The sequence below is a fragment of the Pistacia vera genome, unplaced genomic scaffold (genome assembly GCF_008641045.1).
Source record: "Pistacia vera cultivar Batoury unplaced genomic scaffold, PisVer_v2 Contig543, whole genome shotgun sequence".
In the NCBI taxonomy this organism is placed as follows: domain Eukaryota; kingdom Viridiplantae; phylum Streptophyta; class Magnoliopsida; order Sapindales; family Anacardiaceae; genus Pistacia; species Pistacia vera.
In genome coordinates this window covers 50,023-67,781 of record NW_022196383.1, presented here as the reverse complement: position 1 = coordinate 67,781, position 17,759 = coordinate 50,023, and the positions used below count along the sequence as shown (strand labels likewise).

The 17,759-nt window shown below is 33.6% G+C and overlaps 1 pseudogene; it reads right to left on the bottom strand.

The window, feature by feature from the left end:
• Positions 1-114: 114 nt before the first annotated feature.
• On the bottom strand, positions 115-6,894 carry LOC116107611 (annotated as a pseudogene).
• Positions 6,895-17,759: the final 10,865 nt, after the last annotated feature.

Genomic DNA, 17,759 nt, shown 5'->3' with positions numbered 1-17,759 from the left:
TCGTTTAGACTTGCAAAGACAAATTATATAATTAGGTAGCAATTATGACCCAAATTGTATGAAAAGTATAAATCCTATTAAAATCAATGCAAAATCACAGTGTAAAATATGTTATCACTTAACAATGAATTCCAGTTCTTTTCCACATTCATTGGAGGCTTCGTCCATGTTTCTGTTTTACAAATATGACATTTTCAGAGCATTTCTAATAATATCAAGCATTATTCATATTTGGCATTGATTAGCGTAATATATGCCAATTACTGGATTAGCATTATTCAGATCACATTAATTTTTCGGGACCATTACTTTTTCGCTAACAAAACCCTATGGACAGTTAATTAACCCATATATTCAAAGTTATAACAAAAATAACTTTTTCTACAAACAACTTTGATTTCAACAAAATGCCTTACAAAATAGCAAAGGATGATGTAAAAAAAAAGGACGGGTAAAAGTAAAAGTAAGAGAGGATCCGCTTATATCATCAAAATACAAATAAGAAACAAGATATCCATAGGTGTGCCTCATTATACTGAAGTAAACTAGCATAAGTCCTGTCCCATATTCCTATAAATAAAGACTCGTCATCTGGACTAAGAGATACTCCCGATATCTCACGAAGAAATCATCTCTTGCTGCATTTTGAAATCTCCCTTGGTACATACACATGCACAAAGTCTGCAGGTTCGGCAACGACCATGAACTGTCCATCCAATGAGAAGCGAACTGATCGGATGGCCCCTAAGTTTCCTTTAAGAGTTGCAACTGGCACAGACAGCTTCCTTATATCCCATACTCGGCAGGTCTTATCCTGATTCCCTGTAGCAAAAATGCGTCCATCTGGGTGCCATGAAGATGCAAAGAGTAATCCTGGTGACCAACCACTGTGGCAACAGTCTGAAAACATAAACAAGAGATCTCATGGTCAATAAAACTACACACTACACGATCCACCTTACAAGTCTATTCAAATAATTGCTTATAAGGTGGAATTCAGCTACTAATAAAAAGCTAAAAAAACAAAAGTCATCTGGAGACTCATGTTGCAAAAATCTCCATTGCTAAACGGAGTCATAAATGACAGAAATGATTGCTTCCAAAATCTTCAGAAATGACACAAGGCACAACAAATGTTTAAAAATTTGGATAAATTCATTTGGCCAGCAGTTATTTTGAAGCGATTAAAATACATAAAGCTTCAAATGGCTGCAAATAAATTTCAAACAAAAACCATCCTTCTATTTCATGACAAGGCTATTATAAAGAATGGCCCCTAAATTCCAACGAGGGGAATGCTCCTAAACCAAACCATTAAAGTGACTGAGGAGAGTAGATGCAGCAGGAAAAGGAAAATGGTTTCAGTGATTGAGAAATTTGAATTTTTTTTCATAAAAACAAAAAAGTACATATAAACAATAGTAAAAGACAGAATTTTACCAATAAATTCCAAACTTGTCATTTCATCAACACCAAAATATTTCTTCAAAAAAAGAAATTTGCATCTGAATTATATCAAGCCAAATCATATCCAATAATTAGGAAAGAATACATACCTCCCATTTTGTGAATCAATAAGCAATGCCTCTTTGTGACTCCAACAACAACAAAAATCTTGCAATCAGGACTCATTGATGTATGCTGTGCATCAAAACAGGAGTAGTCATGAGAAAAAGATATCATGCCAGGATCATAGGAGCTCTAATTACCACCAACAACATAGCCTTGTTGATTCATAGAATCATAACTTGACAAACGAAATCTAACTTTTTTTTTTTTTTTTTTTGTACACAACTTCCAAAATATACGACTTGCATACATAGTGGGGTTTTCATTTAACCTTTTATTTACCCTCAAAAACCAACAGGAACAAATGAGAATAGTACGGAAAGTAGCTCCTCCAGAGATTGAAAAAATCACATATGTCTCACATCACACTTGTCTACTTTTCTTCCCTATAAATCTACAGTTAATCAAAAACGAAAACAGGAAAAAAAGCCATTGACAAGGGAGAATAGTAGATCCTAGCATGTGAGTAGCAATCATTGCCAGCATCTCTATATCTAAATTTGAAGCAGAAACTCAGTTAAACTCAATTCCATTTACAGGTTGAAATCTAAAGAAATCAGCTGCCTAAAACACTTTCTACTAGATTATTATCTGGCAAAGCAGTTTAACCTTTGAGGTTCTAACCTACAAATTGAAAAAGGGTGGTCAACATAAATGAAATGAACTAGAATGGTTATAATCAAACAGGTAATTATCTCTAAGCAGTTAAAAAGCTTACATTCACTGGCCAAGGGAAACGGTAGTGATTTAAAGCTGAAATCTCGCCATATCATATTCTCTTACACCGAGTCATTGTGGATGCCATTAATGGGTCCCACCCTGCCAAACAGATTTTAGATCAACCTATCCCATTGAGATAACAAGTCCTCCAAAATAATTAGGAATAATCATACTACCTCGCACTGTCATATATCTCAACAGCATTTGTTATGGAATTATCATCCAAGTCATCCGGGTACAAAAGCTTACTCCAAGCTTATCCCAGCGCTGAAGCAGTAAATAAAAAATCAATGTCAAGAACATAAAAGAAATCATATAAAAGCAAGGAATATAAAATGAAAAAAGTCTGTATATTCCAGATGCACAAAACTTTCTGCCATATCCAACATAAGCCACAACCCAGCCAGTAAACTACAATGATATTAACATGATTATATTAAAGATCATGAAAAGAACCAGGACAAAAAAGCAAGCAAGAGAGCACAGTCATCATGTAATTATACCATTACAACAAGAGCAGATACAAACTAATATATGACAAACTGACAACAAGAAAATAAATTAATTTTAAAAACAATACAACTCTATCAACTAAAATAGTCGAATAACTTTGCACACACAACAAAGAAAAGCAATGAAGATAGCAATCCATAAACAACTAAGGGACTTCCATTCAAAATATATATGGAGCAGAATCCAGAAAATCAAGAGTTAAGGAAAAAGTTAATAAAATACAAGTGATAATTATAAGATAATCATGATTTTTTTTTTTTTTAATAGAAGTATATCAAATTCCCGAAACTGTTTATACAATAGAAATCTTAGTGCAAAAGGAACCTCTATTATCTTACGATTAACCACTATCGGCTTTTCAAGCTGCACTACTAGTTACAATAACAAGTTTCACTGAAGAAGCAAAGTAAAATTTATACTTTTGACTTGAACTTGTCATGTCCAATTGATAAAATGCCAACAGCAGAAGCAGCTTTAGGTTGCTGAAAGTGTTTAAAAAATTTATGTTAGTCCCTAAGTTCCCCTCAGCTTTCTTGCTATTTGTCCGCTTGACACAAGGGTACTCCCAGAGTAAAATTTCAACTGTTAGCCCCATTTATACAATGCAAGAAAATTCCACTACTCATATGTCCAGATGCAGCTACAATAGTGCAGATTCAAGATTGGACAAAGATTTGAATATGCAAACTAAATTCTGGACAATCCTAATCGCAAAGAATAAACAATTTTGAAGACCTAGAATAGTTCTAAATGACAACCTAGGAAAAGTTGGATGCCCATTCCTTCACAAATAAGTTTCTTCACTCATTATTCTTTTAACAGTTCATGATTTCTTTAGTCACGCTCAGTTGTAATGCCAGTCAAAAAGGCTCTCAAAAGGTTAGGAAGAGAAAGAAATATAACTGAATACTCAATAAGAGAAACCTTAGCCTGACAGGGTTAAAGGGTAAACCATTGGAAGAACACCACATGCTTCAAACCATGAACAGTTTAAGTGCAAGAGGAGTTGAGATTTTCTTGCAAAGTCTGGACACTCTCCTATACCTTTTCATCACCTATTATTTGATTCACATGTGATACTTGTTCCACTAAATGGAGAATATTTGGTGTCAAAACAATTATGCTGGCGGCTAATTGAGAAACGACACTTCTGTTGCCTGAATGGACCGACTTGACAAGTGAACACCTTAGAAACACTAGGATGCCAATTTCTTTAGAGGCCTAAGACTTCTTATGTTGGTCTCCATTAACACAAATCAGTTGTTTCTTCTGCCAAAATAGCTGTTTTTTCAATAGCCTAGTTTAATTTCCCCAAATTTCTCCAATGCAATCTTGAAAACTCTTCTAGGGGCAATTGTGATGACAACATGTCATTCATTAAAAATCCTATGGATGAAAGGACTTCTACCTGTCATGTACTACAAGGTTCAATGGAACCAGGCTTCTTTACTACCTTAAAAAACTCACCATCAAATTGTTTAGATCCAAATTACGGATTTCCTCCCACATTTATTTCAAGACATATAACCTTTCCTTCAGTCGGAAGGGTCATGGCAGATAAGCATGGTTAGCAGAATAGACTAACATTACACTCAGTGTTGTAGTTTGTATAAGATGTTTAAGAAAGAGGATGAACAACTTTATTTTACTATAACATAAAATAAAGTTTAAACTTCCAAATATTTGTATAAAAATTTACAGATCGGTCAATATATGTCATTACATAATATATAAAAGATATTCACATTAGTATAACTTCAGATTGCATATTCAAGTTAACATAAAAAGGTCAGAAATGGTTGTTAGCCCTAAGGCTTTTAAAGCTTGATTTTGATTATAAAAGAACATTTGACGAAAATCTAATAACAGAAAAGCAAAAGGAAGGAGAAAAGAAAATAAAACAAAGATCATGCTATATCTAGCAAGAAAGAAAAAGGAACACAAAAACTAGAAGCGTATACATATATATTCACCAAGATATCTTATAGGGTTTAAAAGCTGTGGAAAAAACTGCAATGAATCATTTCACCTTGCAAATAGCTCTCTTGGAAACCGCCTGCAACCATAAAATATCCTTCACTGCAGAGTGCTTATCGCGTTTGCGTAAAACCTTCTAATAAACTCCCCGCAGTTTCTACATTGCAAATAGTTAAAGTTACAAACTACTTCGAAAAATAATATGTTAGTGAGATAGAATCCACCCAAGATTTACTGTATGAAACAGAAGGAATTACTCAAATTATGATATACTAAAAGATTAAAACAAGCCTACTGTTAAGCATAAGCTATCAATTAACAATTTACTCCCCAGATTATAGCCATTTTGTTATATAGAATTTTCGAACTCAACCCGTTCACTGAAAACATTGAAAAAATTTCCTTTGAAAGAAATTTTCTTCAAAGAACTTTTCCAGTTATAAGTAACTCCATAGCAAAACTAAAGGTGTACCCTTTTGCTCTAAATATAGGATTCGTTAAGTGGCTAATGGGAAGATAACGAAGTAATTTGTATACCATTAGGGGCTATATCCTGCGAATTGGAATCTCGACAAATTGGAAGACACTGTTGACCAATGCATGACTGAATAATTGGACATGAGGTAAACATCATGTTTCGAAGTAGCCCAGACCAAGTTCCTGAGCTGCATACCAATTACAGAAAAGTTACGAAACAATGAAAAATATAAAGAATACCAATTCAGCCATTACAACAACATCAGATATTGCAACATACGGATATCAAAGAAAATAAATACACAATGACTATAATACTCTTAAGGGAGAAGTACTTTAAAAATCTCCCCTACATGAGCTTTTCAACATAAACTGTATAACATGAAAATATTTTCAGGGAACAAAAGCTTGCCACACCCAACAGAATAAACTTTTATTTGTTTTTTCTTATTTTGCAGCTTTCCTTGGGTGCCCAAGGTATCAGAAAGAAAAATCACAAAAGTAAAAGTAACACTCAAGGCAGAGTTAGCACAAATGTGAAAACTTGTCCAATGACTTCCACCCACTACTATTTCATTCCAAAACAAACCAATTAATAACCGTGTTAACTATATTATTGCTGTGGTAAATAAGCTCAAGATTCCACTTCCAAGAAATTGAAGATCAAAGTTTAACTTATTATGAGATACAAAAGTGAAAGGGGGCAACTATCTTCCTACAACAGGAAAAACAAATACAGATCAAACACCCACATAGCCAATAACTAACCCTGCCATATAACAAAACTGAACCGGAAGTGAGGTAAATGCAAACTTAACAGTGATTAATGAACAAATACATGAATAAATGTACAAAATTTTTTAAAAACAATTGAAATGCAGCTAAAAAGTAACAAAATATGCACTTAAAAAAAATTTACAAACCTGGAAATGAAGAATAGTAGGCTTAACCAATCTGGTGGTATGAAAAAACTCATAATAGTTTCCACTTTTTTGCGTTTGTTTGCATTCCTAAACAACAAATTAAAATCATAATCAAAAAATTTAAATTCTCTCACCTTCCCGAATAAACAAAAAATAATAATAAAAAAATTCATACAAAATTGACAAACCTTGTCCACAGCTTCACCAGATGGGACGTTCTCATAATTCTTGTACTGCTGTGAAGCCTCGTCAATCTGTAACTCTCCCTCGTTATGTTCAAACTGTCCCCACGGAATCCCCTGTTGTCCTTGCTCTCGCGCTTGAGCCGCCGACGTATCAGTCACCTTCGTCAGCGCTTCAAAAAGAATGATTAAAAAAATTAAAATAGGACGACGTCTTGGGTCTAAAATTGAAGAAAAGTAAGATAAAGAAAGGTAGGGAAGAAAGTTTTAACCATGTCGTATTCATTAAGCTCGTTTTCAGCGGGAGCTATAAAGTAATTTTCATCGTCCATAAAATCGGCCATGTCTGGTTCGTAATGGAATGCCTCCAAGGACATGCTATGAAGAATGAAGTTGAAAAGTAAAGAGGAAGGTGAAGATGAATAAAGTGTGAGTTTTAGTAATGATAATTAATAATTAAAGGAGAGAGTTGGGTTTATCATTTGTCGGCTAAAACGGTTTGTTTTATTGATGGAGAGAGCACGCAAACGTCATGTTTTGTGTGTTGTAATTGAGAATGAGAGAGAAGGTTTTCTTCTACGACTGTTATTTCAATAATCAAGACGACTACGTGGTCCCTACGTTTTTATGTCTACGTGGCATTTCCATTTAATTGCCTATCCATTTATGGCAATTGATTTAAGATTCCATTTGGGCCTTGGCTTTTCACACAGCAACTCGTTTTCAACGTAAATACATAAATTAGGGTCACAATCTTCTCTCAAAACTTTTGATACGTTATACATTGATCATAATTGATCAATTCATAAGGAGTAGATGGAACCCATAACAAGTAAAAAAATTCATTTATAAATTGATCAATTATGAGTTTTCATAACAAGTAAAAAAGATTTATTTATAAATTGATCAATTATGAGTTTTCATATCAAAAATTGTGAGAGAAACTTTAATATGAGTATGGATAAACATTATTATTTAACAATTCAAAGTATTAATTAATTAAATATAACTATAGTGTATACTATATAGTCTATAGATTATAACTCTTCTCCTTACCAATTTTTATTAAATAAAAACGTAACATTTTAGATTCATTTTCACATCTAATTAAATCTTAACATCCATTTACGTTAGTCTACCATAGGGTTGTAAACGAACCGAGCTACCGTGAACAGCTTGATGTTCGTTCAAATAGCTTGATGTTCGTTCATAACAGCTCGATTCGATCGATAACAAACTATTCACGAACAGTTTGATGTTCGTTTGATAATGTGTTCGATACGAGTTCAAACATGGGGATTGATTGATTATGTTCACGAACATATTACATTCAAGTGATCCATCCGTTTGCGAACACTTTATTCGCTTATTCGTTTGTTTATGTTTGAAAAACATGATATATATTTTATATATATTTATATGGTACTAAGTTTATAAGGATATTTTCTATGACTTAGTGTTAAAAAATAATTCTTTTGACTTTAAAGTCCTTAGCCGAGTTGCTAATATCAATTTTATATTTTTTTCTTTTTTGTATAATGTGGTTTAGTTGGATGAATTTTTATAATAATAATCAATATAAAATATTTAGATGTTTTGTTTTTTTATACATATAATATGTTTGAATTTTTTTTTTTTTAGATGTCATCAAAATTGAATATATAAGTATATAACATTTAATTAATAAATAATAAATTATTATAATACATAGCATGACAAATTTAATAACATAATAGATTGTATCATCAAGTGATAAATAACATAACAAATTTAATAACATAATAGTTTTATATTTTTCAAATGTAATCAATAATTAAATATTATAAGATAGCATTTCAATTAATAAATAACAAATATAATATGGTAAATTGATGAATAAACATATTGTATAATTAAGTGTAATAATATGACAAATTTAATAACATAATAGCTTAATTATATACATAAAAACCCTAACCAACAAACTAACTTGCCCATCCCAAATTTGGTGTGTATTTTTTATTCGAATGAGTTATTCAAAACTGTATTACAAGTTATTCAAACGATTAGTCGAATGATCACAAACAGCTCATTTTGTTAATCGAACACAGAATTTGTTTGAGTTCCACACGATTTCGAACAACCCTTTGTGCTTATCGAACGATTTTCAAATGGGGGCGTTCGGTTCGTTTGCAACATAGTCTATTGACTTTATTGATTGAAGGAAATTGGAACGAGTAGGGCTAACCACAATGTTTTACATTGCTTTACGATTAATTGTAATATGATATGTGAGGATTATGCTCTTGTGTGATGAAACAATCAATCAAGGCTTATATCATCAATAGTTAATGATTTTATGAAATTTTGTAATTGTGCAATTAAACACAATGATTCTTGTTTCTTTTTTTCAGTTTCAACTTGATTTTCATTTGAGATTGAGTTGTATATGAGATTCTATGTTAAATTATTTTTTCACAAATATTTGTCTATTACAAAAATATTAATGATCCATTTTATAACTTATGGATCATTGAACTTAAAAACCTGAAAGTTAACCGGGTATCCGGACAGCTTACATATAACTCAAATAATCCTCAAGGTCCATTAAAAATTCTACAAGTCCAAAGGACCAAATAAGTCATAATATTATGTAGTATGTAACCTCAATATTTGATTAGAAACTCAAAGAAAGAAGCACCTCTTTAACTTACTGACTAACCCCTTACAAGCAAGGGCGGATTTAGCCCTTTTGAGGGGAGACCCAGGCCTATCCTCAAGTTTTAAAGAAAAATTATTAGTATAGACCCACAAAATTGTTATTAACATATATACCAGACCATCCTCGAATTTAAAAAAACGAAAATTATTATACATAATTTAGACCCACAAAAAACTTGTTATATAATATTTTCCAAGCCCCACATTATTAAAAGTTTAAAACTCTCTCCACTCTTCTTCTGGCTCCACCTGCTTTTTATAATTTTATCCCCAAAATTTTTTACTCTCTCATTCTCTCGTTCTCTTCCTCATGCTATTCAATCTTAAAACTTTTAAGACTGAAATTGTTGAAGCTTTCACTACTCAAGATGTACAATTAGTTCTGTTTTCTATTTTATCAGTTTTAGGTATGTGTATTACTCATTTCAATTTAGTTTATTTTAGGGTCAATCGTGCTCTTTTTTTTTTTTTTTTTTTTTTAGGTTTTTTATTCTAATTGAGAGGAAAAGACATGGACTTGTGAGTTTATTTTTGTGTTTTGTGTCTAAGAATGAACTTGTTTTCCCAAATTAAAACTTTAACTATATTTTAAAACGTACCATCCTGCTACTCAATAAATAAATAAATCTAAGTTACTATCTATTTTATATCAAGAATTTTTTTATTTTTATTCATTCATATTAAAAGTCATGCAAGTTTGACTTTATTTAAATTTTGGTTGACTTTAGTTAGTTTAGGTTAGGTCTGGTTAAAGTCATGAAATTTATATTATAATCTTTAGAAACAAAAAAAAAAAAAAAAAAAAAATTAGAAGAAGGTTTTGCTCAAGGTGTTACTTAACTCATTTACAAATTTTTGCTTTTCATGAATTTATTCAAATAGGAAAGTATTACGTTGTTGCATTCTTTTTTCTTAGGTTTTGATATTGTATTTTTTCTTTGCTTAGGTTTCATGATTTTATTTTTAAAGTTTTTACTAATTGTTTAACAAATAATAACGGAGCCGCGGAGGCCCTCCCTCGACAAAAATCCTGGATCCGTCACTGCTTACAAGTTCACCTCTTGAATCTTGTTCCTATATTTAGTTTAGTTACATTTTTTTATTGTTGTATTAAATTATAGTCCCTGATAGACGCAATAATACGCCCACTAATAAACGTGGCTATTTTAGGTGAAGTATGACTTACTACAAGCTGTCAACAACAACAAAAGCAAATCAAATTATTATAATACAAAATTATTAATTAATAGTTTTAAAAATATAAACTGATAGACGATTATAGTTTTAAAAACATATCAATTATCACAGCAGCAAAATTATATATTTTTCAGATAATTACCATATTCATGCAAGCTACCATTTATGAATAATTTTATATAATATAATTCGAGTCTTAGTAATTTGTGGTATGTAATTTAGGTAATTATTTTATATTTGAATCTTAGTTATCATATCTTTTATTTTTTTATTTAAGAAATCCAATTATAAAATAAAGCATAGTTGACGCATTCTAAATTAAAGGATCAATTATCGTCTTTAAATTGCAAGTTACTGGTTTAGTCTTCATTTTATTTTATTACCAAAGTTTAATTTCGGAATATTTTATCATTTTGTGAGGTGATGGAGTGTTAACATAATAAATTAATTTCAGGAGGACCATTGAATTATAATACCTAATAAAGCTAGGTGATGGTGATGGAATTTATTTCAAAAATGAATGAGCACATCAACATTCCAGCCGACTAAAGCCTCTAATTTTGACTAATCCTTAAATTAATTAATAATTTGCTTTTTAGGTTTCGTATAAATACTAACAAGTGAAAAACTATTATTAATTAACATTCACGTTTGATTACCAACTAAACCCCCCGGGGGTGTTGGATCCTATATGTTTATTTGGGAGAATTATATTAACGGAAAGAAAGATTACCTTGAAGATTACTAAGAATGTTTAAAAACTGTGTTGGTTTTTCAAATAAATTGGTGAATAATATATTGGTTGGGAGGAAAATGGGTGGGAATGTATATAGATTACCAAATTGTCCTCATTTTTAAATATTAATATAATAGTTTTTTTACTATTATTTTGAACCTTTTTTTTAACCCCTTATTTAGATTTAGCAAAACAAACCTAGCAACCAAAAGCCACCCTACCACCCCAGCCACCACCGCCAGTAGCCACCGACAGTGCCACAGATCTAGTTGTGACGTTGACAATGCCACAGATCGACCGTGAATGGCCAGGTCTTTAGTTGTGAAACGACCAGAAAGGGCCTCACTAGCGCACGACCGACCATATAACGACTAGTCATACACCATTATGGTGACTTTCGACAGTCAACGGCGGCTGGCGGTGGTGACAAATCGGGTACAACAAAATTTCATGGCATTTCTGTAAATAATGAAAATAACAAGGACAATGTCGTCCGAAAAATTTAAAAAGTAAGGACAAAAGGGTTTGCATGAGTGAATTGGGTGTTTTGTAATATTAACAAATATAAGGCTAATTTGGACCAAATGCTCTAAACTCGTCATCTGCTCAATTTAAAAAATATTACCCAGTTATCTAATATTGCCTATCCAAACGGGCCCCTCACGAAAAATGTTCATGCTTTATACAAATCAATTTAGCACGTTTTCAATTTCTTTTTGGCTATGCCACTTGTATTGCACCAAACACTTAATATATTTATTATTAAAGATTGTATTTCATAATTATTGTTGATGGGATTCTATACCGACTAAAACGTCAAGACGTAAACACGAGTCAACCAGAGATACTTGATGACCACAGCAGGAACCGAGGAAGACAGGTGTGTGATTCTTAGGAATCAACAAAGACAGGACGTATGGTTTGGAGGTCAAAATCAAAGGCAATGATGACAAATAGTGGCAAATGGGTAGCTAGCTTTTTAAAGTGATTCGGCCAAAAAAAAAAAAAAAAAAAATGAGCATACATTGTAAAGCCGCTTTCTACTAAATACTCATAAAACAATAACATAATAAAATACATATAAAATAGTATAAAAAGTTGGGCCCAAATTTTCTTTCATTAAACATATACATTCTTTATACAAAATTGTATCATGTACAAAACTATCAAAAACAAGGTGGACAGTGTAGCCATTTCCTTTCGCTTGCCGACGCCATCCGACCGTGTCCCGCCTAGATCCTGCAAAACATAGGAAACAACGGGGTGAGCACAAAACAATGCTCAGTAAGCAAATCCTCTACTTATCTAACCCCGTAACTCTCTCTCTAATTCTTTCTTACAATGCTCATTTACTCTTCTCTTATGCTCTCTCTATTTTCTCTTTCTCATAACTCTTTTTACTAACCAACTCTCTAATAAGTCACGTCCTTATCTACGGAGGCACGGCCGGACTCGCTCCCGCGTCCTACGTGACTTCTACTGTTCTAGCTGATCGACTCGGTTATGCATGGATTGGAACCCTTGCCCATGTGAGTATATAATCTCTCTCTCGGGTACTCTCGGGTATAGCCTCATCCGCATGCACTCTCAGGCTACACACCTTCTCTCTCTCATACTCATGCCGCTCTCTCAATGCGTGGGGTAATGCGGGGAATACTCTACCCATTACTCACAGGTTCCCCATCGCACAACCTACTCTATCCTTTCGTTTAGCACTACTTTCTCTTTGTTCTCTAGTGCTCATTCTGTCTTTCTCTTTACTCTTAAAGTAGCTTATACCCAAATTCTCTACTATTTCTCAAGTTACTTCTTAAGTGCATAAATAATGCGTATGGATGGCTCATGCTCACTAATGCACTTATGAAATGCCAATATGCAATGTTGCAAGAATTAAGGTTTACTATAATTACTACTCTACTTCATTCTCTAGCCATCCAAAATGGGAAAAAACTCCCTCATATAGCTATAGTCCCTGTCAAGAAAAGCACTTCCAAAAAGGGTTTACACAAAATCTCTCAAACTTCATCTCAATTTCCATCTCTCAATACACATTAAAACACTTCTCATACATGAAATGTATCCAACAACCATAAAATAGATACTCATCTCAACTCAATTTCTCAACTAGCATAATACATACTTATACATTCATACATCTCTACTCAATCTCTACTCAAAGGTTTGTTTTTCAAATCTCAACTTGGTTGGATTTACTTACTTTGTAAATAAGTGACTTCTCTAACACTTCTCCTTTCCCTTGTTGTCTTCTCTTCTCTCTACAACTTTAAACAATAACAACAATATAAGACTTCAATACAACTATAAGCAAACTCACATCTAAAGCAAGAATCCTTACCTTAGGATGCTTTAGATTCAAGCTCTACTTAAATTACCCCAAAAACTCCCAAAAACTTCTTAGAAATCTTGGAAAATTGAAGGAAGTAGAGAATGAGAATGGCGGTGGAAATGGGTGAAATGAAGCGTTTATTACACTTAACCCTTTTTAGCTCATATTATAACCATCCTTTCCCATTTTGCCCTTGCTCTTCCTTGGAAATTCCATCTATATTCTTTGATTCATTACACTCACACCCCCACACTAACCTATTCTCCATGAAATTTCCTTACATTTCACTCCCCACTTTTCCTGCTAATTAGGGGTAGAATGGTCATTTTGCTCCTATGGAGAATTCTCTAGAAACCTCAAGAAAATTTTCTGCTATCCCGTCGCCGCGGCGAAGAAAGTTCCATCGCCCCGATGAAAAATTACAGAACCGACATCGCAACACAGAGCTAATGTCACCGCGGCGAAGACTGTAATACCAAGATTCCTCAAATCTCAACCAATTTCAAGGCAACACTCAACCAACTCAACATTCCATTTCAACCAAAGACCAACCAACCAACCAAAAATAACAACATACAAACTCAATTGAAGCTGAATCAATGAACATTTAAGTAATACAACAAATCTTAACTACGTACCTCAAGCAGGGCGTTACATACATCCATTATTTCTTTTTATCGGGATGAATGATTACAAAGAATTTGACTACAACAGATATGCAAAACACTCTCTTTATATTATCAGAGATACTCGATTGACCACAGCAGGAAAAAGCAGGATGGGTGTATGATCCTTAGGAATCAGCAAAGACAGGCACATATGGTTTGGACAAGGTCGGAATCAAAGGCGATGATAACAAATAGTGACAAATGGATAGGCGAGCTTTTTAAAGTGGTTCGACCAAACAGAAAATCGAGTATACATCCACGGTTTCTTTTTATCAGGATGAGTGATTACAGAAAATTTGATTGCAACAGATATGTAAAACGCTCTCTTTCTATTATCAGAGATACTCAATTGACCACAAGAGGAACCGAGCAAGATGGGTGTGTGATTCTTAGGAATCAACAAAGATGGGGCATGTATGGTTTGGACAAAGTTGGAATCAAAGGCGATGATGACAAATGGATAGACGAGCTTTTTAAAGTGGTTTGGGCAAACAGAAGATCGAGCATATATCCACTGTTTGGGATGAATGATTATAGAGAATTTGATTAAACATTGTCTTTCTATTACCTATTCACCCCCCCCCCCCCCCCTCCCCCCCTTTTTGAGGATTTTAACTTGGTATTTATAGGGGGTCGCAATGGCGATTGTTGGTGGCGATGCGTTAGCGAAATGATTACTGTCGACTTTAATAGGTGTTGGGCGATCGAGGTCGTTAGGGCATCATCACGCTTAATCCTAGTTGCAACTACAATTAACTAGAGTTTCTTGAAGAGTACTCGCTGGTACCAGCTCTATGTATTGCACTGTATTGCACATGGTGCCATGCAGTTTAATAGGCTCATTAGGTGTTGTACTGAGAGTTGAGGTTTGTCGACACCTAGCTGCGAGCTGACACTTGTCTTAGGAGATTATTTTACAGTAAGACTACATTGACCGACTGAAATACAGACTGACACATCCTGACTGACATGTCAATTTATGTGGCATATGCTACACGTCAGATTCACGCCACATCAGACCCCAAAAACTTAAAAAGAAAATTTAAATTCTCTCCAAATCAAAAATCTCAGCCAAAAATTTCACACCTTCTCCTAAATCAAATTTCACTCGTTCCCCTTAATCAAATCTCTCTCCCAAAATTGAAATTGGTCTCCCACCAATATATCCTCTCCCACCACCACCACCCTACCACCAGCACCGCGGGCTATCGTCTTCCACCACCACTTGCAGTAGTCATTCGGTTTGCCTCTTCCACCAACACTCTATCCTTCACAGGACCCATACTTTTCGAGCCTCTACCACCATCGCTGTCTGTCCTCTAACACCACCACCACTCGCAGTAGTCCATAATGAAAAAATTACGACTTTGGCGGGTCGAGTTGTGGCATGTACCCTCTTCCAGTATGACTTGCAGGAGTCCTTAACGGAACCAAGAAAGGGAGGAGGATCTGTGACCTAGCTAGTGGTAAATCATTTATTTTTTTTAGATTGAAAAGTGCATGGGAGACTCTGAGGGAGACGTTGACAATCCTGTTCTAAAAGAAGAGCAGATGCACAGGTAATATTTTGTACTGTTATTAAATTTTAGTACATCTTGATATGTTTTAGTATGTTTAGGCACATAAAGTTACATTATGCAATGCTTTTCTTTTCCCTTTCTATTTCAAAATTGGTGTTCTTAGCTCAGTTATACATAACACGTTGATAAGAGCACTTTCTGTAGGTTGGTAAAAGGATTAAGGGGTGATGTAACCATCACAATATGGAGGTCTGTATGTGATGTTATGTTTTGTTCATAAAAATGTGAAGTTTTTCCCTTTACTGAAGTATGTTCTACTTCTTGCAGTAAAGTTGGAGACAGGTCTTGTCCTGAGGGCCATTTGTGCTGGTTTTGAGGAACCAACTGAGCCAGCTGTTTGTTTGAGTGGTGGTAAGCTTTAATTTTAGTCTGATACTAATTAGGGAAAATGTGTTACACTTGTTGGGTCATATATAGTTTATCTGGTGCAACAATTGAAGTCTCAAAGCTTCAATTCTTAAGTGCGCTAATTGAATCTTGAAATTGGAGAGGTTAGAACATACTCAAGACCCTTTGGTGGGGAGTTGGAACCTTCACTAAGTATGGTATAACTCTTGGAGATGTGTTTGGTTTGAACATAAGTTCTCAGTGTACTAATGTGGTTGAGTTGTTGTATCTTGCAAAGGGATCAAAAGAACATAGATTTCAGGAAGTTGGATACTCATGTTCATCAACTAAAGGGCAACAGCTCCATTGATGTATGTTATAGTACGAAATTAATGATTTCCTAAAGGAAATATGCACCCTTGCTTCAATGAAATTCAGTCCGCTAAGATCTGTTTGTTTTGTTTTGTTTCTGTTTCTGGAAGCCCAAATTTAACTGATTTTGCTGTTTTTAAACTCAACTTTATTTTGATTGAGTTTTTGATCTGTTGGTTAATAGTCATTGATTTGGATACTGTTTGACTGATGCGTTCAAAGTTAAAATTGGAGTAATTAGATTGGTTCAATTTTGTTTCCTTGGTTACTTTGATCTGATTTCTGTCGTGGCTTCATTCGTTAGAGTTTTTTAATGGTTTCATTTATAGCATTTTCAATTTGAGTCATTTTTATAGCTTGTTAATTTTCTTTAGAAATTATTGATAGTATGAGTGATTGCAAAGTGTTTGTGGTGAAAAATGATTGATTAGTTGCTTTCTAAATTGTTGTAAGTTTTTTTGTTTTAGTTCTAAATCTTACTGTATATTAAAATGTTTTTTTAAAGTTAAATGCATAATTGTTCAATTCATTAGAAGCTACTTTTGGATCTCATTGCAGTTTTTATTGAAATTGGTTGATCTTATATATTATCTCCCTTTTGGCATCTGGAAGAATTTGTAGAAATTCTTTTTTGGGCTGCTGTATGTTATTTTGATGTCATTCTTTTGGAAACTTTATTTGTTTGTAGAAATTTCTTTGTTCGAGTCCTTTTCTAGACTGAGTTGACTGCATTAGCTTACATATATATTTTGATGTTACAGCCTCTGTCAATTGAGATTGGACCTGAATATTGGGAAATATTTTTATGGCATTCTGGTTTGGAGCTAAACTTCTTTTATTCTCATTTCAATGAGTCCAAAGATGGGCGTTTTGGAGAGAACTGATCAAGAACAGGCAGTTGGAGTTGAATCTAGAGAATGATGCCTGGCTGTTTTGTTTGGAGTTGAGTGTTTGCCTAGTTCTGTGGAGATGAGATTATGAGAGAGGTTTCACAGTTGTAGGTTTCTGTGTTTGATTTCAATTCCTTCAGGATTTCATAATTTAATACTGCTATTCCAATAATAATAATAATAATCAGTTTTGTCCTTTCGTTAATTTAATTTGTTGTCGATGAAACCACAAATAAGTTGATACATTTCGGAAACTCTTTGTTCGCTATTTTCTAGAGAATCAATTCCTGAGAACATTCAACATAACATTCCAGACATTTCCAGGAATGCTTCCAGATGTATTAATCTAAAGTCATTTATATGACCCATCAACTCAAAATGTGAAAGCATTGATTTTGTAAACAAGCATTTCAAATAATCAACGGTATCAAAATTATCAGCCGTTGAAAAACCTGCAATATGAGAAAGGAGAGAAGAAACTACGTGCGAATTAATTAAGCTAAATAGTTCTTGAATGATCAAATCAATGCCATGTCAAACCAGCAATGGAGAATAAGATGTTCACTAAATAAACTTTCCCT